The sequence below is a fragment of the Quercus robur genome, chromosome 7, assembly GCF_932294415.1.
Source record: "Quercus robur chromosome 7, dhQueRobu3.1, whole genome shotgun sequence".
Taxonomy (NCBI): domain Eukaryota; kingdom Viridiplantae; phylum Streptophyta; class Magnoliopsida; order Fagales; family Fagaceae; genus Quercus; species Quercus robur.
Window position 1 is genome coordinate 45,530,303 of NC_065540.1, and position 26,716 is coordinate 45,557,018.

At 36.7% G+C, this 26,716-nt stretch overlaps 1 protein-coding gene across 15 annotated transcripts in view; it reads right to left on the reverse strand.

The window, feature by feature from the left end:
• Nucleotides 1-7,082: 7,082 nt before the first annotated feature.
• LOC126693653 (putative disease resistance protein RGA4) overlaps nucleotides 7,083-26,716 on the reverse strand; it is a 130,504-nt gene continuing 110,870 nt past the window's right edge. For 6 of the 15 annotated variants that reach the window (XM_050389748.1, XM_050389747.1, XM_050389746.1 and 3 more), the window contains one exon: nucleotides 14,201-14,291. The gene's annotated coding sequence lies outside the window, so the exon portion shown is untranslated. Of the gene's footprint in view, nucleotides 7,414-8,526; nucleotides 9,217-9,328; nucleotides 9,504-14,200; nucleotides 14,631-15,432; nucleotides 15,539-24,771; nucleotides 24,919-25,601; nucleotides 25,822-25,953; nucleotides 26,024-26,119; nucleotides 26,682-26,716 lie in introns of those variants that run through there. The other 9 variants (XM_050389707.1, XM_050389706.1, XM_050389708.1 and 6 more) reach the window with 6 other exon arrangements.

Below are 26,716 nucleotides of genomic sequence, written 5' to 3' on the forward strand. Positions count from 1 at the left end.
GGCATCACAGAAAAGAATGGTATCATCAGCAAATAATAGGTGAGAAATCCAGATACAAGTAGAATTAATAGAACCCACATGAAAACCCTAAATGAAACCACCTTCCTCAGTTTTCTTCAGGATACGACTTAAAACCTCCATGATCAAAAGGAAGAGAAGGGGAGACAATGGATCACCTTGTCTTAGACCTCTAGAGCTACCAAAGAAACCAGCAAGAGATCCATTAACCAAAATTGAGAAGCGAACGGTAGTGACACAAGTCTTTAGCCATCTCCTCCATCTACCCCTAAAGCCCATCCTCTCCAACAGATAAAACAAAGTGTCCTAATTCACATGATCATATGCTTTCTCAATGTCTAACTTACACACCACCCCTAGAGTACGACACTTCAGTCTACTGTCTAAACATTTATTAGCAATAAGCAATGAATCTAAAATCTTTCTACCACCAACAAAAGAATTCTACGACTCTGAAATGAGTTTGTCCAACACCCGCCTCAATCTATTTGCCAAAACCTTAGACAATAGCTTATACACACTATCCACTAAGTTGATAGCCCGAAAATCTTTGATATTCAATGCATTATTTTTCTTGGGAATCAAAGATAGAAAAGAAGTATTCAGAGACCGTTCAAACTCTGAGCTCCTATGGAAACAATCAAAAAAGGCCATAATATCTTTTTTCATTAGACTCCAGCATTTTTAAAAAAATGCAATAGTGAAACCATCGAGACCTGGGGCTGTATCACCCTCCATCTCTTAAAGAACCTTTACCACTTCCTCCTTAGAAAAATCCCTCTCTAATTCAAGCCACTCACCCTCCTCAATTCTAGCAAACTCTAATCCATCCATAGATGGGTGCCAAGTATCTGAATCAGTGAACAAACTCTGATAAAAATGGACCACCTTAGACCGCACCTCTTCCTCATCCTCATAGAGGACACCATCCACTTTTATACCCCGAATATGATTAGTTCTTCTGTGGGAGTTTGCTACCCGATGAAAAAAGTGAGTATTATTGTCCCCCTCCTCCTTCACAAATAATATCCGGGACTTTTGTCTCCAAGAAATTTCCCCCAAAGAGGCAAGATGTGCAATCTCACTTTTAATCTGAATACGACGAGTTTGTTCCTCCTGTTAAAGACCTAACAAGTCCTCCTTAGCATCCAAACCCAACAATTCAAATAAAAGACATTTCTTCCTAAGAGCCAGATCCCCAAATTCCCCCTTATTCCACTTTTTCAAGTCTTCTTTAAGAGCTTTTAATTTATGAGCCAAAATAAAGCTTGGAGAACTCGAAAAGCAATACCCATTCCACCATTGCCAAACCCTCTCTACAAAACCCTATTATTTCAACCACATATTCTCAAACTTAAAGGCACTCCGACCTTTATTAACACTACCAGCCACCACCAAAAGTGGGCAATGATTAGAAACTACAAAAGGGAGTACCCTCTGAGACACGTTTCCAAAGTGATCTACCCAATCCACTAATGCCAAGGTTCTATCAATTCTTGACATATAATCTATCCCCGAACCTCTAAACCAAGTAAATGAAGCCCCTTCAAGAGGTAAGTCCACAAGGTAATTAGCCTCAATGAAGTCTAAAAAAGCAAACATAGCTGGACTAAAAGCCTCATAACCAAATCTCTCACTCGGATATCGAATGGTATTGAAATCCTCAATGACACACCATGCCGTATTCCACCTAAAGTGCATCCTTGTAAGCTCCCCCTAGAAAGCACCCCACTAACTATCATCATTAGGACCATACACTCCTGAACAAGCCCATACAAAATCATCTACAACCCTCTTCAGTAAAACATTAACAGAAAATAGACCAATAGCACAATCAACTTTTTCATAAACTCTCCTGTCCTAAACCAGTAACACCCCCCTGCAGTATTGACTGCATCTAGAGCAACCTAGTCTAGGTCCGGACTACCCTAAAGGCTTCGAACAATAGAAGAGTTTAAGGAAGACAGCTTAGTTTCTTGATAGCAAATTATATCACACTTCTACTTCTTGAGAAGATTTTTACATACCTCTCGCTTCTGAAGGTTGTTTAATCCCCGAACATTCCAAGATAGCAGCCGTAAACTCATTTAAAACTGGTAATCACCCTTGTACCTTCTGAGAAATCTCTGTTCCTCCCTTAGATGCTACCCCATCATGATTAATTGAAGAAATCAAACCTTTAAATTCTCTAAGCCCTTTCTGCTTTGAGTTCACAATTCCTTTAGCAGTCCCAACATTTACAACATCAATGCAGTCTTGTTCAAGAAGACAAAACAAAGCCAGACATTGATCTTTGTGCTTAACAATAGGAAAACCCACAATTCTATAGAAACTTTTCATCTGGCTACATACTCATTTCAAATTTTTCACCGTTGACCCCTGAACCTCTCCCTCATCAACTTCCTAGATCACCTCTAACTCCTTTTGTTCATTGGAATCCCATTTAGATAAAGGTGAACACTCCAATAAGCCATTCTCTTCCTCTCCATGAAAAAAAAAAACCACTAGGATTAACTTCACTGTGCTTCCACTAAAGTAGAAAGTGCTCAGACCCTTCTTGTAACAGCTCAACCCCATCCAAGTAGCTCAACGACACTGGCTCAACGATAGGATTGCTCCATTTTTCTCCCTTCTCACCTAATACCACCGTGGAGTTATCTTTCTCCCCAAAACAGAGACCCTTCTCGCTACCCAGACCCGACAGAGGAAAAAAATGGTTTTGAGCAGCACCCTGATGCCGATGATCAGAAGAAACATCATTCCCAAGTCCTATCAGCCTTGCCGTCGTCCCTACACTCAAATCACCAGCCATCGGAGTATGGTTCTCGTCCCCTTTCCTCCGATTGGTCACCAGCTCACTACCTTGCCGATAAACCTAAATTTGGAAACCTCCGTCGAACTCGCCACTTCATCAAGGTGATCTCCCTCTAACCTGACAGGCAGTGAGACCACCGAGGCAACTTGAATAGGATCGTCGTTAGTGGCAGAAGCACAAACTTCTGATTCTGGCACTGCTGCTGTCACTGGCGACTCAGAATCTCCCGTCGTTCTTCCTCTTGAGCTCTCGCCTATTACCTACGTAGACTAAACAATGAAGTTTCCTTTTAAAGTATTGGGTTTGACCAAAGTACCCTCACTTTGTGAAGATACTGTAGACACGGGTTGGGCTTTATCAAGCCCACCTGTTTGTTTTGTAACTTTTGGCCCACCACTTAAATCCTTAGCACCCAAATAGGTCACAATACGTCTCCCACCCTCAGGCTTGCACACTCTCAAAGCCAAAATAGCAGGTGTCAACTTAAAATTAAATGCTCGCATGGGTCTACCATTTATAACTGAAACATTTACTATAGGATCTTTATGAATCACGTTCTGCCCTAATTTAGTTCCGATTTTTTTGAAATTCCTGATCTTTTGCTAATTACCATAAACAGATATAAGTTTCTCACTTCAGCCACCACCAGCAGACTGACCACCTCCACCAACATTATTGGAGGATACTTCAGCCATAGAAACCGGTTTTGCACCAGAGAAAAAATTCCTTATCTCTCTCTAAAACAAAGACCAACCAGCATGATTGGAGCTTGCTAGTGTCATAATACAGCCTCTCCTAGACCCTCCAAAATATACCGCAATAACTACAAAAAGACTAGCTTTGTTTGATCTCCCACAGAACTCTATCAACTTCCCATTTTCCCTAAATCTATTACAGAGTACAGTTAGACAAGGCACCCAGTCTCATATATCGACGAGACAAGTAAGGATCCACTCCATGCCCCTACGTCCAACCTAAATAGAACTCTTAACATCCCGATGTGTCTCATGTATGGCATACGAATCAAACCACCCCCCATCAAAAGTGAAAGAAAAAAGTTTTGCATCAATACGAAACGACCTCTTACTGCCCCCATGGTCCAAGGATTGAGGTATAAGAGGGATATTTTGTGAGGTTTCTATGGTGGGAATATCTGGTATGGCTAAAGGTGCAGGTGCAAGGTTAGGCGGTTTAGGCAAAACATGGTTAGACCCCTAAAGTGGTGGGGATGGGAAAGGCATTGATGGAGGAGGTGGATAAGGATATAGGAAAAACCCAAATTGTGGGGGAAAGCATGGAGAGGGAGGAGGAATATGTAAGGGTGGCAAAAAAGGAAAAAAAAGGTGGTGATGGTTGAGGGAGAAGGTGAAGGTGAGGTGGAAGAGGGTGGATAGAATGAGGGAGGGGGGTGGGGAAGAGGAGACATCGCATCACTATTAAGAAATATACAATCTCAAAAGAATATTTTCTCTATTGCAAGTTAGTAAAATGATAACTAATGAAAATATACTTAAACTATACAAATTAAATAAATTACTTGAAATATAAAATAAAAAAATACCAATAGAAGTGAAAAAAAATCAAACTAATTTTTTTTTTTTTTAAACTTTAAATAAAGTCATAAATGGGTTGATGTGATCAACGGGTCTAGTGCCATTAGACACTAAACCCAAGCTTGACTTGTTACTTGGATTTTGTTTCGGTCTAGAGCATCTAGTGCATTGGACCTGGTTAAATGGTGACATGCATTCAAAAATGGACATGTGTCAACATCTCAACGAATCTAGTGCCACTAAACACTAGACCTAAACCTGACCTGTTATTTGGACTTGGTTTAGGTCCAATGCATCTAATGCACTAGACCCGGTCAAATAGTGACATATGTCCAAAAATAAATATGTATCAACATCTCAACGGATCTAGTGCCACTGAACACTAGATCCAAGCCTTACCTTTCTATTTTATTCTCGAAAAGTAAAGTCTTATCCTACTTTAGGAGAAAGGAAAGCAAAGTCTGATCCGACGACTTCTTTTTTTTTCTTTTTTTTCTTTTTTTTTTCTTTAAAGAATTTTAAGATATTACACTCCTTGCTGTTGTGGCATTAATTGGGTAGTGGATGCAAATGTGCAAGGATAAGTAGTCAATTTTACTCTCTCTCTCGTTTACTAATAGGTGATCAATTGAATATTGCCACATGGTTCGTTAGCCAGAAAAGAAAAAAAAAAGGTCAACATTTACTATTTTGACCAGCCTAGACATTTTGGGACTAAGGAGAGAATTAAAAATGGAACATTTTTTATACTTATATTTTTATATTATAATATATTTCATTAGAAATATATTTTTCTTGCCTTTTGAGATACAAATTGACTAATTAAAATTTTCTTCTTTTTTTCTTTTTTTAAGTTTTTCATATTTAAATGCATATTTTCTAGTAAACATTTCTAATAAAACAATATATTTATAATGATTAAAATAAAAAATAACTTTCAAGTATAGAGCAAATAATAAATAGAATCTGATTTATATAAAAAGTATTGTTGTAATTTCATCGAACAATAACAAGTTTTTAGTAATCTCAATATGCATAAATAAAGATTTATTCAATATATTACCACTAACTAAAAAAAAACACAAATAAACAAAACACGAAGGCTTAAAAAAATAATAATAATAATAATAATTATAAAAAAAAAAATCTTAAAGGCCCAAACCAAATGTGAAACGTCCAACCATGATCCAGCCATAACTAAACTCAATATAAACAACACACAAAACAGGCCCAAAATATGGATAACAAATTAAATGAAGAGAAAGCCGAGCGCCCAAGCCTTTATTCTCTATACCTGATACGGTGATACCCAAAACCCAAAAGGGCCAAAACTCAAAACCGGCAAATGCAGAATCAATCAAAACGCATCTGCAATGGCAGCAACGCAGCACCGCAAAAAAAAAAAAAAAAAAAAGAAGAAGCGATTTTTACAATATCAAGTCATTTTAACATGTGGAGTCATTTTCTTTGTGAGTTAACAATATCAAGTCATTTTAACATAAATTGAAAATGGATAACATCCTTATTTTTAGTCACGATTTTTACAATTAGTATTTTATTTACCATCTTTAGCATCTTTTATTTATTTATTTATTTTTTTTTTGCAATTTTTACTTTGTTCAACTCTTCATTTTCTTCAACTATTGTCTTCTTAATTTAATTTTTCATCTCCTCCAATCATTGATTTTAAAAAAATTTCATTTGATTCCCTCTATAAATTTTCTCATTGGTATCTTCTTAAAATTTAAGGTTCCAATTTGTTAAACCTTTCATCTACTTCCACAGCTCCTGTTCCTTTATGACTTACTTTTCCTTACACAAGAGCGGAGGTTTCTTAAAAATTTCTTACATGAAACCCCCGTGACAGCCAAAGCCAAATTACGCATAACGAAACCAACATTTTGAACTCTGCTCCTGACATTGACATGCCTTTGTCTCTCTCTCTCTCTCTCTCAAATGCATTTTCTTTTTGTCGGCGACTTGTGAATTGTGATCGTCATTCAAAGTTCAATCTTTACGTGTGGAAAGTTTACTACTTTCTTGAATTATGATCAGAGTCATTTTGATGAATATTGTAAAAAATAAAATTTATTTGTGATATAAGCACTCTTTAAATTTATTTGAAAAAATAAGGACATAAGCAAATTTCAGCAATAAAATTGCCAAAATTTTAAGAAAAATAATGATAAATGAGAGAGAAATGATGTGACGATCTCAAAAAATATTTTAAAATTTTGGTAACATTATTATCAAAATTTGCTTTTCTCCTCATTTTTTTTACCTAAATTCAAATAGTACATATATCACAAATAAACTTTATTTTTTCAATATTTATCCGAAAGACACTTTTGATCATGGTATAATTTGATGAATTTGTTTTATTTCTCCTGAATATGGAATACGTTTTCAAAAAAATTTGTTACGATTTTATGAGATTTCAACAAATACGTCAACCGTCGCCTATTTCTCGAGTTTATCATTTTGTCAAATTCACTGTCATCACCATCTATCAATGACAGACTAGTATAAAAGTAGATGATCTCCATGCTGTTGTTTTGATGGAAGAGTAATGGAATTGGAGTAACCACTTAAAATCACCAACTACTTAGAAACCATGCCCATCAACGATCTTGTTTATTTTTTATGAGTTACATATGTTAGGTATACGTATATCATCTATTTTACTATATAATACCTAAATAAAATACTTTTGTATAAAAAAGAAAATCACAATAATTTCACCGACGCACAGTATTATAATTTACTTTTCCTTACAGTAAAGTGAAGGTTTCTTGTCTCACTGTGTCAGGAAAAAAAAAAAAAAAAGAAGAAGCGTGGAGGAGGTTTCTTGAAAATCTCTTACATGAATGATGAAACACCCGTGAGTCCATCACTGTCCATGACAGTCACCAAAGCCAAAATACGCCAAGCCTATATCTGCATTCTGCTATGTCCGCCACTTCTTTTCTCTTTCTCTCTCTCAAATTATTGAACTCGAAGAAGGTGAACCAAAGCTGTTCACAAAGACTATTCAGCCAAAAAAAAAAACTGTTCACAAAGACTAATAAAATTTTCTTGCATTGGAGCTGTCATTCGGGACTCCTCGGGCTTCCCCATTGGTGCTCTCAGCCTGGTTCTTTCTTCCTGTTTTCCTGCTGAAGTCACAGAAGCTTATGCTTTACTTCATGGTGTCCTCTTTGCTGCTGAAATGCAAGTCCAACAAGCTCTTTTTGAGTCTGACGCTTTAGCCATTATTCATGATTTAATCTCTGAAACTTCTGGCAGTGACTTTGGTCATATCCTTGAGGATATTCGGGTAGCAACCAGCTCCTTTAGTTTTTGCTCCTTTCATCACTTGAAGCGTGAAGGCAACAGAGCTGCCCACTATTTAGCTTTAGAAGCTAAACGCACTAGTCAAACAAAAATTTGGAGAGGATCCCCTCCCCCTTGTATTCAGGACATTCTTAATGATGAATTATTGTATTAGCAGGTTTCCTGCCTCTGTGTACTCCTTTCTTTATTGGAATGAAATCTCTTCCATATTTCTCATCAAAAAAAAAAAAAAAAAAGCATATAAAAATATTCATAAAAAAAAGCATATAAAAAAAATTTAATCAAATTGTGGTTTGCCGGTTTGCCCCTTTTTGAGAACGCGGGAAGTGTTGGCATTTGTTATTAAAATTTTCACCAATCCATTTATTACCCGGTTTCCACTAAAAAAACAAAAAGGTTGGAGTGAAGGGCATTTATTAAACACGAATTTCTTGATAAATAGCTGCAAACTTCGATGCAACCCATTAATCCACAGTTATAGTAGGATATGGGTTAATGAGTCATATTTAAATTAACACAATTAACCCATTAATAAATATATTGTGTTTGTGTCCAACTCACCAAATTTGTTTGACTTATTTAATTAATAGTCTTTTTAAGAAAAACTTATTTAGTTAAAACTGAAAACTTTTTTGTTTACACCTTACAAATTTGTGCCTATAGTATCACTGTTATGGTAATGCTAGTGGTTTTAATATTCACAATTATATGTTACTATGTACACAGTACTCATAATAGTAGTTTAATAGTTGTAAAATCAATAGAAAACATTGATAAAGAAAAAGTGAGTATATGGAAAAACCATACAGCAAGAACAAAAAGATAGCAGGAGCTCGATCCATGACAAAGCATCATCAAACAATGTGATATGGCTTGGTCTAAATGATAGTAAAAAGTAACTAAATCTAAAAGTCAAAATGGTTCACTTGGCAGACTTAGCCTAATTAATATCCAGGAGGAATCAAGGTTTTTAAGTGTAAAATGAGATTTAAGAACATATAGCCTTCACACCCAAAACTATATACATCTTCTCTGGCGTCACTGAGTACAAATAATTGAAGTTTGTTATTTTTTATTACAATAACTATGGAGTTAATAATTAAGGGTTTGAAAAATTTTGAAGTAGCTATGCATATGCTCACTGCCAAACATGTGGCAAGCAGTAAAATTTTGCTTTGTCAAATATTCACCTTTGGTAATCCTTCAAATCTTAGAGCTATAGCAAGTTTTCATGAGCCAGTAGATATCATAGGTGCATGTCGTGAGCTATAAACCATTGCAATGAAAACGCGTGTGACCTATAAGAAAGACTGATTCAAAAAAGGGCACACAAGGAGACACTAAGCTAATTTAATGGCTAATTCAATGTCTCTCTTTGTTGCTTTGACATCATCTTGGATTTCGTCACATTAAAACTCTGACATCTCACCAGGAAAAGATGTTTAGCTAAAGGAATCCCTTTTCCTTAGAACAATCTTCCATGAAAGCCTAACAAAACTTCAAAACAAGAGGTGTCAATTATGTTCAAAATTGTGTGAATCTCAACAAACAATGGGGAAAAATTTACATGGTACTATGATATAGGTGGTGAACTATATACAATACTCACCAATATCTCCTCAGAATTTTCATCTTAATTTAGAACAATCTTCGGTCTTCAACCCTCTTAGGGCATTTAAGGCAATGCATCCCCCTCAGTAGATATAACAATTTTGAAAGTATAAAATACCAAAATTTCATAATAAACTGACATTCGGAACCAGCAATTAATGGCTAAAGCAAACCTCTTGGTAGTCTTTCACCAGTTGCAATTTTAAGCACAAGGAACATCCCTTTTTGAGATAACAACCTCCCAAGAACATCTGTCTATTTAGAAACAAGAAACATCAAATATATTCAAAATAATGCCAATTTCACAAAAATATAGATTTCATACTTCTTGATAATATGACTTTAAATTGCAAGCAATGTGTGGATTAATTTGTTTTAATTTTTTTAAATTCATATTTTACCATCGCATCCACTCTAAGTAAAAAAATACAGACCAAGTAAATTCTTTAACACCATGTTCAGTTCACTTTTAGAGAGAGAGAAAATGAAAACCTTCTAGCAAAGACGATAATTTTGGGCAATCCCAAATCTTAAGTTTGCGAAGAGAACTTAGATTGGGAAGCCACTCCGGCAATACCGCCAAGTGTTGGCAGATCCTTTAAGCCCTTGGGGCAAAGTCAATAATTGTGGCAGTTGAAAAATACGAGTGTTCGAAGCCTGGTTAGGTAGTCATCGCCTTCCATAAAATTAATAAGTTTCTCACAATTTGCAATTTCCAGATATTCCTAAATTGGGTATAACACAAAGGAATTGAAATCAAACAAACCCCAAAACTTCTGCAGCTACAGAAACCAAGAAAATCACAATGTCCCAGAAAGTTTACCCCAACAAACTGTGAAATAAAATAGGAGAGAGAGAGAGAAAGAGCTGGTGGAGAGAGCAGAGCAGAGTAGAGTGGAAAGGCGAGGTCTTTTGAAGGCATTGAGACGAAGATGGTTCATAAGTAAAGGTGTAAAGAAACCCATTTCTGATAATTCCACTTTCCGTGTTCTGTACTTCTGTAGAGTTCTGTCGTTGCTGTCATTGTTGTGATGTTCTCGGCTTTTCTTCATGCTCTTCTTTGGACCTTGGTAGTTTTCATTGGCTCAAGCCCAAGATGAATGGGCCATTATTGGTTTGATTTTTTTTTTTTTTTTTTTTTTTTTAGAAGATGGTTTGATCTATTTGTTATATATTTTCTTTCTGTTAGTCATAAATTCATTATCAGCATAGCAAAAGTATATTTCAAACCACTATTCTAACAAATCTGACCTGATGTCTTGAATCGATTGATAAATTAATAGGTTGGGTTAGGTCCAATTTTATTTTTATTTTTATTCTAAGCTTAGGTTGGGATGAATTTGACTTAGTGAAATTATCAAAAAAGTAAACAGTTTTAACCTAAACTATTGAAAATTTGAAAATTATATTTTTAATTTGTTAGTTTGATTTTGTTTTGAATTTTAAGACTTAGTTGGAATATGATGCTCAATTGTGTAAATTGCAATTATATATTAAACAATTAGTCTAAGATTTATTTGGAATATGCTTCTTGTTATTATTACTTAGAGGCTAATGGAAGAATGAAAATTTATTTTTATTACTAGATAGTGTTTTTTTTTTTTTTGGAGAAACCAATAAGGGAATTTCATTAAGCAAAATCAAACAATAAATCATCATCCAAATCACGTGGAAGGTCTTCCATCCACACATCAGTATCTGCAGATACAACTGCTCGACGTGCAAGGGCATGAGCTAACTTATTACCCTCGCGTTGGACATGAACAAAGTTATAGCAAGATAAAGAAGATGACAGTAATCTAGTTTCATCTATAATATGCCCGTATGGAGTCTTAGACCGCTTTGAGGAATTAACAGCCTTGATTACTTGCAGAGAGTCGCCCTCCAACACAACCCGAAAAACGCTGATTTCCTTGGCAAACAAGATTGCCCTGCGAGCAGCTAGGGCCTCCACCATCACCACCAAGCCAAGGAACCTGATCTTCTGGCTGAGCGCACCAATCACCAAGCCTACTAAGTCTCTGACCACCACCCCTAATCCGGCACAACCTTAATAAAGTATTTGGTTATACTAGATCTAGTCACCCTCAACATTGCAAGCCAAAGACTTGATTATAAAAGATCCCTAATAAAAGTTTCATAAACCCAAAACTTGAAGGAGATAGGCCACCCCGGGAAATTTTCAGTTTAAACAAGGACATACTTTTTTGTAGTTTTTAGATGTCTTAGTTGATTATGATTAGCTTGTGACTTATTAAGAATTTATCCTCCTAAAAAATGAGCAGAACTAGAAGAGGGGAAAGAATTTGCACATACCTAAACATCCTCTATGCCTATGTGAATATTAATCACTATGGTAAGAGGTTATACTAGCCATGTCCTTAATAGTATCTTCCAAGAATTTTTAATACAAGCTATGACAATTTCAATCTTCAATCCTCTTGGGACTGTGAGACTATGCAATCCCCTCCAATAGAGATGACAACGTTGGATGTATGAAACTCAAAACTTACAAAATGAATTAATATTGGGAAGTAGCAATTGAAGGGTAAAGCAAACATCTCTTGCTTGATAATCTACCACTTCTATCACCATTAAGCTTTTCACAGAGTTGGATTTACCAGAATTTTCAAAGTCATTAGGTAATTTATACCATATGGCTAAAAAGATCAAATTTCCACAAATATGAATAAAATTTTTTCAATAAACATATAAAACACACAAAAAGTCTCATTTGGGTAACTCCATACAAGTAGAGAAAAACACACAATAATAAATATATCTCTTATGATACTAAGGCATGAGGAAATTGAAAAACCTAAGCCCTTCCCCAACATAAAGCCATAGCCAAACATTGTTGGACGCTTGGTTCCACATACTACATAAAACACTAATAGCCAATCTAACAAGCATCGGTCAAAAAACTATTTTGCAGATTTAGGACAGTAAACAAAGCAAACCTGAACATAGTGATAGATATAACTGATCCTGAAGACTCATAAATGATGCTTTCTTTGATCATTAAGATTACTATAATATTAAAACAAAGAATTATAATTCTTAAAAATTCTTTTACAAGATAAACCAGACAAGAATGATAGGAGATTTAACTTTCCTAACAGTTTAGTCCCAATACAGACCAGAGAGACCCAATTCTTCTTAGATCATCAAAAGGCATTTTCACTTGAAACAACTTAAATTGTTAAGATCTGCAAATGCTTAATTCACATCAGGAGCAACACTAGTATTTGTAGAGCTAGATTCTTGTAATCTCAAGTGCAAAGATCCTTCAAGTCACTTCATGTGCTCAAAAGTGGCCAGGTAATTTGACACCAACCATATATGAGTATAATTCATCTATTCAAGAATATGACATTGATACTCTTTTTCTTCCAAATGACTGTCTTCTTAAGATCATGCTATCTTATCAAGGATTCCATCATTTTCGAACATAAACTGTCCAGCTTCAAGCTTGTGACTAGAAACTTCCCCATCTATGAAGTAGTTGCTTTCATCCTTCATGATGACTCCATGTTCACAAGCCAATTCTTCAGACTTAAGAGCAAAAGCCTCTGCCAAATTGCATCCCCCATTCAACCTTTTTACTAAAAGATGCCAGATTACTTTTCAACTCATTTGCATGCATACCCCAAAACTAGTTACCTGAAAAGTAAGAAATTATTCGAAGGGAAAAAATTAAAACAATACAATATTACCTCATTGACCAAAGAGGAAACATGTAAATTAAGATGATAGTGAAAACAAATCATTTATCTAGTGCACAATCACCTTACCAGAATACTTGGTGCCCTTGGCACTGCCAGTTTACATGAGCTTCTGACCATGGAATGCCTCGTTATATGTTTAGTTGATAAATAAATCATTTACCTGAATAAAATGGAACAAAATTACTGAAAATATGAAAATCCATAAATAATATTGTACACAAAAGATTTCAGTCCATTTTCTTGTCCATGATAAAATTTATTTATCCATCTATAATGTATTCAAGAGCTTCCACAACCAAATTTTATGCAAAGATCAAATAATTGTCAACAAAAGCAATAGCCTTCTCAGTATTTTGACATAATTTTCAAGAAAATGCATCTAGGAAGATTTATTAAGAGCCCAATCATCTTACCCAAATACTTGGCTATCTTGGCACTGTCAGATTGCTTGGGCTGGTCACTGTGGAATGTCTCATTTATATTTATGCTTCAATTGCTACATGCATCTTCTTTTTTTCTTAATTACCTTTTGTCTTAATCTTTCCACTCAGTTTATGATCTGTCTTCATGCTGTTAAGAAGACTGAAGAAAATTCAGACATTGACACCATCAATCACAAAGTGACACCATGCACTTGAAACCCCATATGCACAAATTCACCAAGAAAAGTGGATGCCCTTCTCATTATATGATAAAATATAAAGCCTATATAGACATAAATGAGACAATATATTTCAAGGTTACCACTAATTCAATAGAAATGTGGCCCTTTATGATTGAAACTGTGACTTTCACAAAAAAAATCTATAGGAAGAGGGTAGCAACCAAAAATTTGGTTCATTATTTCAAGTTGGTAGATACTCAGCTGTGAAGTTTTCTCTAATGTTCTTACACACACAATAAGAGTACAATTAATAGAACACAACTGCACAGAGAAATCATCTCCATGAAAAGGTGAGGAAGAAGTGGGGTGAATATTTATTCAAAATGGTTACTCCTAAAGTGACTAGTAGCATGACTTTTTTAAAAATAATATTTCTCTAAGAACCTTGCAAGCTTATTAATGCCCCTTATTATCAAAAGTGATAGAAGGTTGACCTTATCCTCAATCTGGAGCAGTCATGTTCTTGTCATACTCAGTCATAAAACTGCATAGAATTACATTGCATTCCCACCACAGGTGACCTCATCCATATGTCCAAAACGTTGCCATGATTTTGGACTTGATTGGACCTGGAAATAAAAGGTAATATGGGCAGGTAAATGGATTTCTTCCATGCTACAACTGATAAGGTACAGCTTATAACACATAAACAAGGAGGTTAAAAATGACTAGATATATTGTCTTCAACCTGGTGAAGAAAATTTATGAATGAGATTGGTAGAATGAGGAATGAATTCTTGTAAGTTCTTGTGTTATTATACATGATTGTACATCTTGGAAGGTGCCACCTATCAAATGATGCAAGTTCACATTAGAGGAGAAGGGCAGCTACCTAAAAAATCCAAACATACAGGATGGTATTAAAGCATAAGAATATTGAGAAAGATAATAACAGAGTGCAAATAACTCTAACACTCTTTTCTTGTTTACATTGAGTAAGTTGTAATAATATAGGCTCCAATGATGAAACAAACTACAAACCCAATCAATATAGGTTAACATACAGAGATTTGGCCACCTATAGTTGTCGGGTATATTTTCTTTAAATGACAGAAAATGATGATGATACTGACAACTCTATAGTTGCAATTCTAGTCAATGTGTTAAAGAAATTTGAACAACACACACCACAAACATTTAAAGTGCAGGATATTCTGGACTCAAAACCATAAGCACTCCAAGGCAACAATTGCCATATCAAATCTAATGTACACCCAAAAAAGAGAAAAAATGAATTTTTTTTTTTTTTTTAAAAAAAAAAGCAAAAGAAAATGGAAAATCCGAACATGCCAATCACTAAGTGTGGTCTTATAAATTTGAGCGAATAGTATACACACAAGGTTCATTAGTACTCATTTTTTCAAATTCTAGTGGACCTCTCAGTAGGATTCAAACCCAGATGAAGTTCTGACTATTTGTCAGAGAAAAAAGAACGAATGGATCTTGTAGGATTTAACTATCATTACCATCTATGGAGTGAACTGGTAGCAAGATTCTCCATTACTGACAGAAAACACCAGAAAATATCCATGCTGCTATTTATATTCATAAGATGCCTAATTCTAAATTGCTATCACTGTTATGGTGATGCAAGCAGTTTTAATATTCACTATTACATGTTGCTAAGTACAAAGTATTAATAATTGTAGCTTAATAGTTGTTAAACGAATAGATAACATTTATGAAGAAAAAGTGAGCATTTGGAAAAACCACACTGCAAGAACTAAAAGATAGTAGGAGCTCCTATCCATCACAATTGACAAAGCAGCATCAAACGATGAGATATGGCTTGGTCCTGCATTCTTGAGCAAAAGATCTAGAGATAGTCATATCTAGTGTGTCAGGATTAATTGCAAAATGGGCTTCATCTATGAGATTATAAATTAAAAATAAGATATTGGGATATCAAACAATGGATTAACAACAATTCCATTGTAAATATATCTTATGAACAACTAGAAAAGTTAGAAATTTGCAATAAAAAGTTTACAAAAAGAGTGGTCTTGCCAAAATATTAGCCTTAACAAAAGCTACGCTGAACATAGCTGATAAGATAATTTTTAATAGGCTAATCAACTGACAGCTTCCAAAACCAATGGGATATCTCTATGAAATGCCATTGCTCAAACTACCAATTTAAGCATAATAAAATGTAAATTTAACTACTAATTCTTCAGGTAAATGTTTTCAATATCTTCTAATACTTCCTTCTTTTCATGGGGAACTGTTGGTCGAGTCTTTACATATCATAGTATATAAGATGTAATGACTTACAACATTATTATATCAGTTCTTAAACTTTCTTCAGATAAAAAACAGGACCATCATCTTTTTCTTTTTTCATTTAAAAGTGCCACCATAAATGAAGAATACATATAAAAGTTATAAATTGTGAAGAACTAAATGTGACAAATCCATTGGTCATGGAACTTTCATATGGGAAGAGAGACATGAGAGAGAGATGTGCTTAAGGTTCAACAACCTTTGAAAAAATGATAATAGCTAAAATAGGCATGAAAGTTTTGCAGAAGGATCTATAATTAGTTTTGCTTATTGTGAAAACTATATATTAGAACAATCAGGGATTTTGGGACCTATGTAAATTGACTTATAAGATTGCACAATAATGGGTTAGAAAGAAGTTCCCTATTTACCTAAGTAAACCAAATTAATTCTGAAAGTTCAAAAACGTGTACAAAAACACTTTTGAACGTTTAGACCCCCAAAAACCAATTTAATCAACACACGCAATATGTTAAACAATAGTGTGCGGAAACTTAACATATGCTATAACATGGTATTGATTAAACAACTATCTAAGCCACAACAAAATAAACCACAGCAGATAATGTAAAGACAGAGATAGAGAGGAAGGAAGATGCAAACACAGCGATAACACCAGATATGTTATCGAAGAGGAAACCGAAGACCTCGGCGAAAAACCTCTCCGCCGCCCTCCAAGCGGTAATCAATCCACTAGAAAATACAGTTGGGATACAAGGACAGCAATAGACCCTCCAAGCCTAATCTACCCAATGCACCTAAGCCCTCCAAGCTTCTTGCTCCAACGAGGTTGCGCCGAACCTTTTTCTTTTCTAGCTTTCCGGATTCCGCTACTACACCGTAGCATCAACCAATGAATATTGGCTCCTTCCTAACTGCTTCCCAGAACTCCAAACGTCTGTCTCACAGAGATGATAATGGTGAGAACCAGGTTTGGTATAAAGGCCTCTCAAGGATTTGACAATGGAGAGGAAGAGAGTGAGGGGTTTTGATGAGACTCTAAGGTAGAGATTGTGGGTAAAACAATCTGGTTTTTCTTTAGGGTTTCTCTCTCAAAATTCTCTCTGGAAGCTCTCTTTCAATCGTGGGTTAAAAGGGTATTTATACTGAAGAGGAGTGGAATGCGAAACGTCAGGTTTTTCCAAAACAGGGGTGGCTCGCGGCTTGACCTCGCGGCTTGACTAAGTCGCGAGTTCCAGTCGCGAGTTAACCGTATGGCCAGTTGTCCTGTTTTGTCCTGTAGTGCTCCAGCTAGCATGACTGTTCATCTTCCAGCATGCTTGGCACGTGTGCAGATTCTGGCGGGTTGAAGCTGCGAGTCCAGTCGCGAGTCCCAGCCGCGACTCTCTGTTTTCTTGCACACTCTTGAGCAATCTTCACACTATCTCACTCACTACCCTTACAACAATCCCACCTAAATACAGGGTTACTAAATGCTGAATTACAAGCAAATTTGGCACGGAATAAAGCCAATTAGATGGTTGAATAAATTCAACCTTACAATCTCCCCCTTTGGCTATTCCGTGACAAAACCCTAAAACAGACTCTAGACTTAACATGTGAGTTGGGAACAGTTGATCAAAACTCACTCACACCTAATTCTAGAAGCTGTGAAGCACTTGAATCATATGAACATAAACTCCTGAAACACAACAATACACCATGATCATTGTAAGCAGAAAATTATTAATGCATATGAAACAGGCAAAAAGAGATCAAGCATAAGATGGAGTTAATGAACAAACCATGGCTTGATCAACCAAGTGAACACCACAAGGTAGTGATCACAGTGCTCATTCACACTTGGAATGAACACAAGGACATACAAGTTAACATGCACAAGGCAAGACACTCGTATGTACAACACTCAACCAATGCATAGCACACAAGGCATATGCATCTAGGAACAATCCTACAAGGGCACAAGAGTGACAGTACATAAACCACAATGCTGAACATTTAGATTTAAAATACTGATTTCACATAGCATAAAGGCTGCACTTAAGCATGGTACATACCACAAGGCCTACAAACTATGCATAAAACATAAACCCTCAAAGCTTACAAAAGCATATGGGTACAAACTAACAAATACCTGAATAACATCATCAAACATATATAAAAGTTTTATCCAAGAATATATGAAGAAAGTTAGAAACAGTTATACACCAAAACACAGTGTATCAAAACCAAAATAACCATTAGTTTAGAAGATGAGACGAAAGCAAAAATATGTGTGTGTGTGTACTCCCCCTATCACTATGCACACTTCCCTTTGAACTTTTTCTCCCCCTTACTGAATGCTCTCCCCCTTTTTGTCACGAATAGCTAAAGACTCTCTTCCAACTTCCGTTGAATCTCATCTAGCTGAGTCTCCATAGTCTCGAGGCGCATTTGGACATGGTTGTTTGTGGAATAGAGAAGTGCCACAAGCTCATCAACTCGTTTCTGAATATGCTCAAGAACACTGCCAACTCTGTCAGTATGAGAAGCAGTTTGTGCTTGCGGAATACCAGCCTGTGAAGCTTCAGGAACATCACGAGATGTAGAGGTGGTATGTGCAGGTGTCTCTGAGTCAGGGGCAAATGAAGGACCCGGAGAGATGTGAGCATGTCTTGGTGATTTGGAGGAGTGACTTCTGCTTGCTTGAAGAGTGAACAAAGAAATGGGACGTTGACGAGTCAACATTTTACCATCTGCAGGAGGAGTAATGCCTGCATTAAGGATGAGCTTCATGACGAGACTGCAAAATGGAATGATTCCTCGAGCTGTAGATCGACAAGCGGTCTTCCTCAGGTTGTAGTAGATGTGAGCACATATATCAATGGGGGCTCCGGTAATGAGATCACACAGAAATATAGCTCTCCCAAGATTGATGAATGTAGTGTTGGACAGTGGGTAGAGGTTGGTGAACATGATCAACTTCAGTGTGGTCAACTCAGGTGCAAACTTTGCGGTGCTGATGGAAGTTCCTGCACTAGACACCTCATGATCGTGTCCTAGGATTTGTAGAATTTCCCCAACCTCTGGATTTCGTTCATCATAGGGAGTTAAGTTCACATTCTGAGGTCTGGTGATGCCGAGAAGATCTGCGATGAAGTCTGGGGTAACACTAAACTCTGTTCCTCTGACCCAGAAAATGAGGATAGGTCCAAGATCAGATGCATTGGAGAAGCATTCCTTGACCAGCTCATCCATTGGATCATCAAAGTTTCCGAACAAGTTTGCCCAGTCTCGTTTCTCAAAGATTCGAGGGATGAAGTAGTCCCTAAGGTGTTGAACTCGACGACCCGCTCCACTATAGTTGTTGACTTGTCAAACACATTTGAGTAGGCGTGTGAGTTCAGGGGAACTCTGAATCTATCCTCATTGGGATCTTGAGATGCTTGAGATGAAAGACGAGTCCTTTTAGCAACTGGGGTTGCTGGTTCGTCAGAAACAATGTCTTTACCCCTGGAAGATCGACGAGACATCTGCAAGAAAACAGGCCAACAGAAAAGAACCAAGCAACAATACCCCACAAAAGATTGTCAACAAGAGTCAGTATAAACAATATGTCAATATAAAAAAAAAAAACTGAATATAGTGCAGACCCAAACAAGCCTTCCAACAAAAGACGCACAAACTAATACGTGTATCAAACTTGGTGAAAGTGCACCAAGATAAAGAAAGGCATCACAACTGACACTGAGACACGTTAACATGACCAGGATATGCAATAAGAAACAGCATATGAACATTTAGAACAAATAACATGAATCACTCCATCAGAGACATGAACATGGGGAAAATATTGCAATCATGAAGAAACCAATCATTCACACATCAATATTCAAGTAAGAGTAATGAGTAAGTCACATGGACACCAAACCCATTTCAGAAAAGATTCTCAGATTCAATAATCAGCAAAATTTCAGAACAATGAAAAACACATTGACTGCTCAGCATGAAAACAGGTGAGAACAATATCAAAAACAGGATACTCCATACCCATTACACATAGAGAAAAGAATAAAGAAAACAATACCAGTCCAAACAGTAACAGAAATATGCAGGAGAAAAAAAAAGAAACTGAGATTGAGAAAGCAAAAACCCATACCTTTTCTTGATGATTTGGAGAAGAGATGAAGCACCAAAAGGTTTTGAAAAATGGATTCACGAAGAGTTTTGGGAGAAAACAGCAGTTTTAAGAAAGGATGAACAGTTACAAAAGTTCGAGGGAAAACTGAAAGAGGTTTAAAAACTGCTCCTGTTTCTGCAAAACACGCGATTTTCGCGACTGGTTCAAGTCGCCACACAGTCGCCAGCTCAAGCCGCCAAAACACTCAAGAAGAAAATTTTGAAAAATTTTTCTAAGTGTTTTTCGCGACTGGAAGGTCTACCCGCGAGTGAGTCGCGAGCTGAGCCGCGAAAATCTCTGAGTGAATCTCGCGACTGGACCTTCCACTCGCGAACAAGTCGCCAAAATTGACCAGCGAAGATGCGACTGAGGCTCGCGACTTGACACACCCGCGACTGAGCTGCCAAAACAGGGCAAAAACTGTATTTTTGAAATTTTCAGATTTTTCAGCAAAACACTTTCCAAAAACACCTAAAACACTCAAAAATCTTTTTGTGCTTGAATTAACAAAGATTGAGTATGTGAAAACACATTTTATCAAGTACAATCACACAAATGAATATGGCATTTATCAAACATAAACTTGTGTGTTGTGTGTGGATATCAACAATGAAATAGTCCTTTGTCTAATGTGAAGCTTCAATGATCAATTCAACCAAGGCATACACAGTTAGCACTAGATCATGTGACCAATCTCAATTATAGAAATATGAATATATGACTTCCCACACAACTTGATAACATAACTAGGAGTCTTTCATTTGACTCCACTTTCAGCCATAACATTTGATCTTTTGAGGCAATCATCTCTCATTGTGAGAGGGATAAATAACATTTTTCTTTGAAGAATAGGCCTTTGGCCTTTTTGAAAGAAGTTTCACTTTTAATATAAAGTCGCTTACCCTTTTTCCTAGTCAAATACTAGAATGTGCGACAGGCTTTTGCAGCTCAATATCTCTTTTCATTTGGAGATTTACATTTAGTGAGCTCTTTTTAGCAAAAAAATAAAAAGTGGGAAGAGATATAGACACAAGTCTATGCATGTTTCAAGATCAACATAACCATTCACTAATCATTCATGACAAGTTTGAAGATCTATTTACAACAATCACATAGATTTCAAGATTTTTCCCAAAGTGATATGAGTGCATGAAAACAAGCAATGCTCGACAATGCACAAAGCCATTAGCACAAAGGTACAAGGCAAAACGAGTTTTAAGACAAAAACTCAACAAAGTCAATCAAGTGTTTTGATTTTCAAATTCTTTATGTGATTTTTGGATTTTTGACTCAAGAAGCAAAAAGAATGATAAAACACAATTAAGAAATATTCACAAACAAACAACCAAAATCAAAGACAACAAGCATACCAAACAAACATAGTTACAAAGCATAGGAAGTATTAATGCATGGACATGTTGTAATGCTTATGCATGAGTACCCCTTTTCACCCACACGACACTTGCGTTTGGGGTGATTTCCTTAGAGGATTGGGTACGGGAGTTAGGGCTTTCAAACCTTCGTGAGAAGCTTTCCAAGCAGTTGGTGAATGCACCAATCATCTTCATCACGTTCATCATTCCGGGATCTCCGTTTTGCTCTCTAGGTTGATCCCCTGCCCACGTTCTCCTATCAACTCTTGGTCCTCCTGACCTTTGAGGAGTAGCACTGTTCTTTGCTCTCAGCTTTTGGCAATTAGGTCGAGTGTGCCCTTGAAGTCCACAGTAATGGCACACATACATTCCTCTAGGACCTCTTTGTGGTCGAGGACGTGACTTGGCACGAGACTCAGACCTGCCTACATGCTGATTATGATGATTCAGCATCCGTTGGTCCACCACATTCTTCTTCTCCTCCACCTCGAGGTTCACACTAGTAGAGTCAGCTACAACTGGATCTTTGGACTTCACAAACTTCACTTCTTTAGTGACATTTCCAGTTGAGCTACTTCCTCCGGTATATCCCAGTCCGGATTTGTCTGAGAAGCTCTTTTGAGATGATATAACATCATCAAGCTTCTTGGTGGTGACCCTCTCTATTTTTGCATTTGCTTGAACAACCTCATTCTCAAGGAATCTCACTTTAGTGTAGGCTTCGGACAGCTCACCATTAAGGGTTTCAATCTCGCATTTGGCCTCCCTATACCGGATTAGGAGACTTTTGTAGTCCTCCTCAGCCTTCTTCATCTTTCTCACTGCAGCCTTGGCCACCCTTGTGTATTCGCCAGATTTCTCCAACAGTGAATTGTAATTTTCTTGAAGAGTAGCTGTGCTTTCTTCTTCTTCAGCTTCTGATTCTTCAACAATTCCTAGTGAGTCATCCTCACTATGTTCTCCAAGGTCTTGAACAAGCAAATTCAATTCATCCGAAGACTCAACATGAGCAATAGTCATGAAAGCTGAGTAGTTCCCTTCTCCATCACAGCTCTCCTCAGATTCTGAGTCGGACGAATCTGAATCACTCAAAGTCGTGGCGTACACCTTGCCTTTTGATTTCAAATAGTTAGGACATTCCCTCTTGAAGTGTCCATGCCCGTTGCATTCAAAACAAGTAACACCTTGTGTGGATTGGGATTCTTTTCCATCTTTCCTCTTGAAATCCCTCTTCTCCCTTCCAGAATTTTGGAAATTTCTCTTATCATCAAATTTTTCATTGTTTTTGAATTTCAAAAACTTCTTGAAATTTTTAACAAGATAGGCTACATCCTTGTCAACCATATCTTCTCCTGACGAGCCTTGATCTTCCACCTTCTCATTAACGGTCTTTAGAGCAATGGATTTACCCTTCCGTTGATTTGGCAGCAACATTTCATAGGTCTGTAAAGAACCAACCAGCTCCTGCACCTTGATGTCGTCAAGATCCTTGCTCTCTTCAATGGCTGTCACTTTGGCACGGAAGCTTTCCGGCAATGATCGAAGGATCTTCCTTACAATCTTAGAATCCTCCATCTTCTCCCCCAAGTTAAACTTGCTGACAACCACTTCATTTAACTTCCCATAGAACGAGTCGAAAGACTCATCCTCACTCATCTTGAGCTCCTCAAACCGAGTGGTCAGCATTTGTAACTTGGTATCTTTCACCTTCTTCGTGCCTTCATAAGTTGTTTCCAGAATCTCCCATGCATCTTTGGCAATAATAATGTGAGAAATCCTGTGAAATTCATCTGGAGACACACCACAGAAAATAGCATTTAGTGCTTTACTGTTAGCATTAGATGCAGTAAGTGCTGCCTTATCCCATGTGGATTTGGCTGCTTCAGGTTTGGTCCAACCTATCTCAACAGCATCCCACACGGATTCATCAATAGAGCATAAAAAGGCTCTCATACGAATCTTCCAAAATGCATAGTTACTTCCATCAAAATATGGAGGTGCATTAAGGGATTGAGACCTATCCATCTCAAAAAGAAAGGGAGTCAAGGATCACACAATGGTAATAAAACCAAACAGATGTGTACCCGCTCTGATACCAATTGAAAGTTCAAAAACGTGTACAAAAACACTTTTGAACGTTTAGACCCCCAAAAACCAATTTAATCAACACACGCAATATGTTAAACAATAGTGTGCGGAAACTTAACATATGCTATAACATGGTATTGATTAAACAACTATCTAAGCCACAACAAAATAAACCACAGCAGATAATGTAAAGACAGAGATAGAGAGGAAGGAAGATGCAAACACAGCGATAACACCAGATATGTTATCGAAGAGGAAACCGAAGACCTCGGCGAAAAACCTCTCCGCCGCCCTCCAAGCGGTAATCAATCCACTAGAAAATACAGTTGGGATACAAGGACAGCAATAGACCCTCCAAGCCTAATCTACCCAATGCACCTAAGCCCTCCAAGCTTCTTGCTCCAACGAGGTTGCGCCGAACCTTTTTCTTTTCTAGCTTTCCGGATTCCGCTACTACACCGTAGCATCAACCAATGAATATTGGCTCCTTCCTAACTGCTTCCCAGAACTCCAAACGTCTGTCTCACAGAGATGATAATGGTGAGAACCAGGTTTGGTATAAAGGCCTCTCAAGGATTTGACAATGGAGAGGAAGAGAGTGAGGGATTTTGATGAGACTCTAAGGTAGAGATTGTGGGTAAAACAATCTGGTTTTTCTTTAGGGTTTCTCTCTCAAAATTCTCTCTGGAAGCTCTCTTTCAATCGTGGGTTAAAAGGGTATTTATACTGAAGAGGAGTGGAATGCGAAACGTCAGGTTTTTCCAAAACAGGGGTGGCTCGCGGCTTGACCTCGCGGCTTGACTAAGTCGCGAGTTCCAGTCGCGAGTTAACCGTATGGCCAGTTGTCCTGTTTTGTCCTGTAGTGCTCCAGCTAGCATGACTGTTCATCTTCCAGCATGCTTGGCACGTGTGCAGATTCTGGCGGGTTGAAGCCGCGAGTCCAGTCGCGAGTCCCAGCCGCGACTCTCTGTTTTCTTGCACACTCTTGAGCAATCTTCACACTATCTCACTCACTACCCTTACAACAATCCCACCTAAATACAGGGTTACTAAATGCTGAATTACAAGCAAATTTGGCACGGAATAAAGCCAATTAGATGGTTGAATAAATTCAACCTTACAAATTCTAATTATACCTTAAACATTCTAATCAAAAAGTTTAAAGAGGACAAAATTAGGTTGTACCTGAAAACTTTTGATTTGAACTTCCTTGATGACGTGAAGGGCTAAGTGTTTTTTTTCCAAATGCCTCTCGCCCATAAAGTTCATAGATTCTACCCTGTAAAGTGCAGAGGAAACCTTTTACCAAAGTTGTAATGACTCCAAACTAACCTAAAATTGAGATCAAACCAATAAACAAAGAATCATTAGTAAAATATAAAACTCTTTATATATGCTAATAGGCTGTAATTCCAAATTTTCATCAAGAAACACTTATCAGCTGAGTACTCATAAGCGTATGAAGTGTCAACAATGAAAACGCAAGCTATACATCATCAACATTATCCACGCAAGTAAAGCAAAGCAAATAACATAGTACATCATGCGAGCAATAAGAATGACATAAATAATGTTAATTTTTTCCCCGCATCCCACACTACACAGCTCCTAAGGAATTTCTAAACCTTGAGCATGATAGTGATAACCTAGCCGAAGGACCATATATTAAAGGCCGGAAACTTGAACATTATATTAATAATCTACAGAAAGTACCAAAAATTAAAAACCTATAGGAAGTATCCAAAGCCTTGAAAATGAAAGTAAAAGGTACCTAAATTTAGAAGTCAATAGTGCTCATTTAGTGGATTTAGCCTAATTAATATCGAGGAAGAATCAAGGTTTTTAAGTGTAAAATGAGATTAAAAAAATATAGCCTTCACACACAAAACTACATATATCTTCTCTAGTGTTCACCGAGTACAAAAATTGAAGTTTGTTTTTTTTAGGATTAAAATAACTATGGATTTAATAGTTAAGGGTTTGGAAATTTTTGAAGAAGCTATGCATATGCTCACCACCAAACATGTGGCAAGCAGGAAATTTTTGCTTCGTCAAATATTCACCTTTGGTAGTCCTCCAAACCTCAGAGCTATAGCAAGTTTTCATGAGCCAGTAGATATCACAGGTGAGCTAGTAGATATCACAAGTGCATGTTGTGAGCTAAAAAAACATTGCAATGACAACATAGATTCTCTACCAAAATCAACAGCAAGTTTTGAGAGAGCCACGAATGACCTACGAGAAAGACCAAATCAATCAAGTGCACACAGGTTAGACACCAAGCTACTTTAATGGCTAATTCAATGTCTTTCTTTGTTGCTTTCACATCATCATGGATTTTTTTACATTCAAACTCTGAAATCTCACCTGGAAAAGAAATTTTAAGCTAAAGGAATCCCTTTTTCTTATAAGAATCTTCCACGAAAACCTGACAAAACTTTAGAAACAAGAGGCATCAATTATAGTCAAAATTGTGTGAATCTCAATAAACAATGGAGGCCAAATTTACAAGCAACTTATACACAATACTCACCAATATCTCCTTGGCATTGTCATCTTGATTTAGAACAATCTTCAATCTTCAGTCCTCTTTGGGCATTAAGGCCACTCAGTAGATATGACAACTTTGGGTGTTTAAAATACCAAAATTTCAAAACAGGTTGACATTCGGAACCAACAATTGATGGATAAAGCAAACTTCTAGGTAGTATTCCACTTTCATAAAATTAAAATTTTCACATTGTTGGCTTACCAAATACTCTAATGCGATTAGTTATTTTACATCACATGAAAAAAATTTCAAACTTCAATTTTTTTTTTAATTAAATGATAAAGCACAACAAAGAATTTCATTGGAGTAATTCCAATAACCAAGAAGCAGAGACAAACAATTAATAACACACACGACTCAAGTTACTAAAACATTGTGCAAATTAGATAATACATGAATTACAATTGAAATCATAAACATAAACACACATCACTCCATTAATCATTACAAACACTAAATGCACACCACAATATTATTAAAATTATTTACAATACAAGAGAAGGCTGAGACTTTCTGTGCTGCATGTTATGGCTGAATTGATAAGCTGCAATGTTTTGAAGCATGGAATCATTATATGAG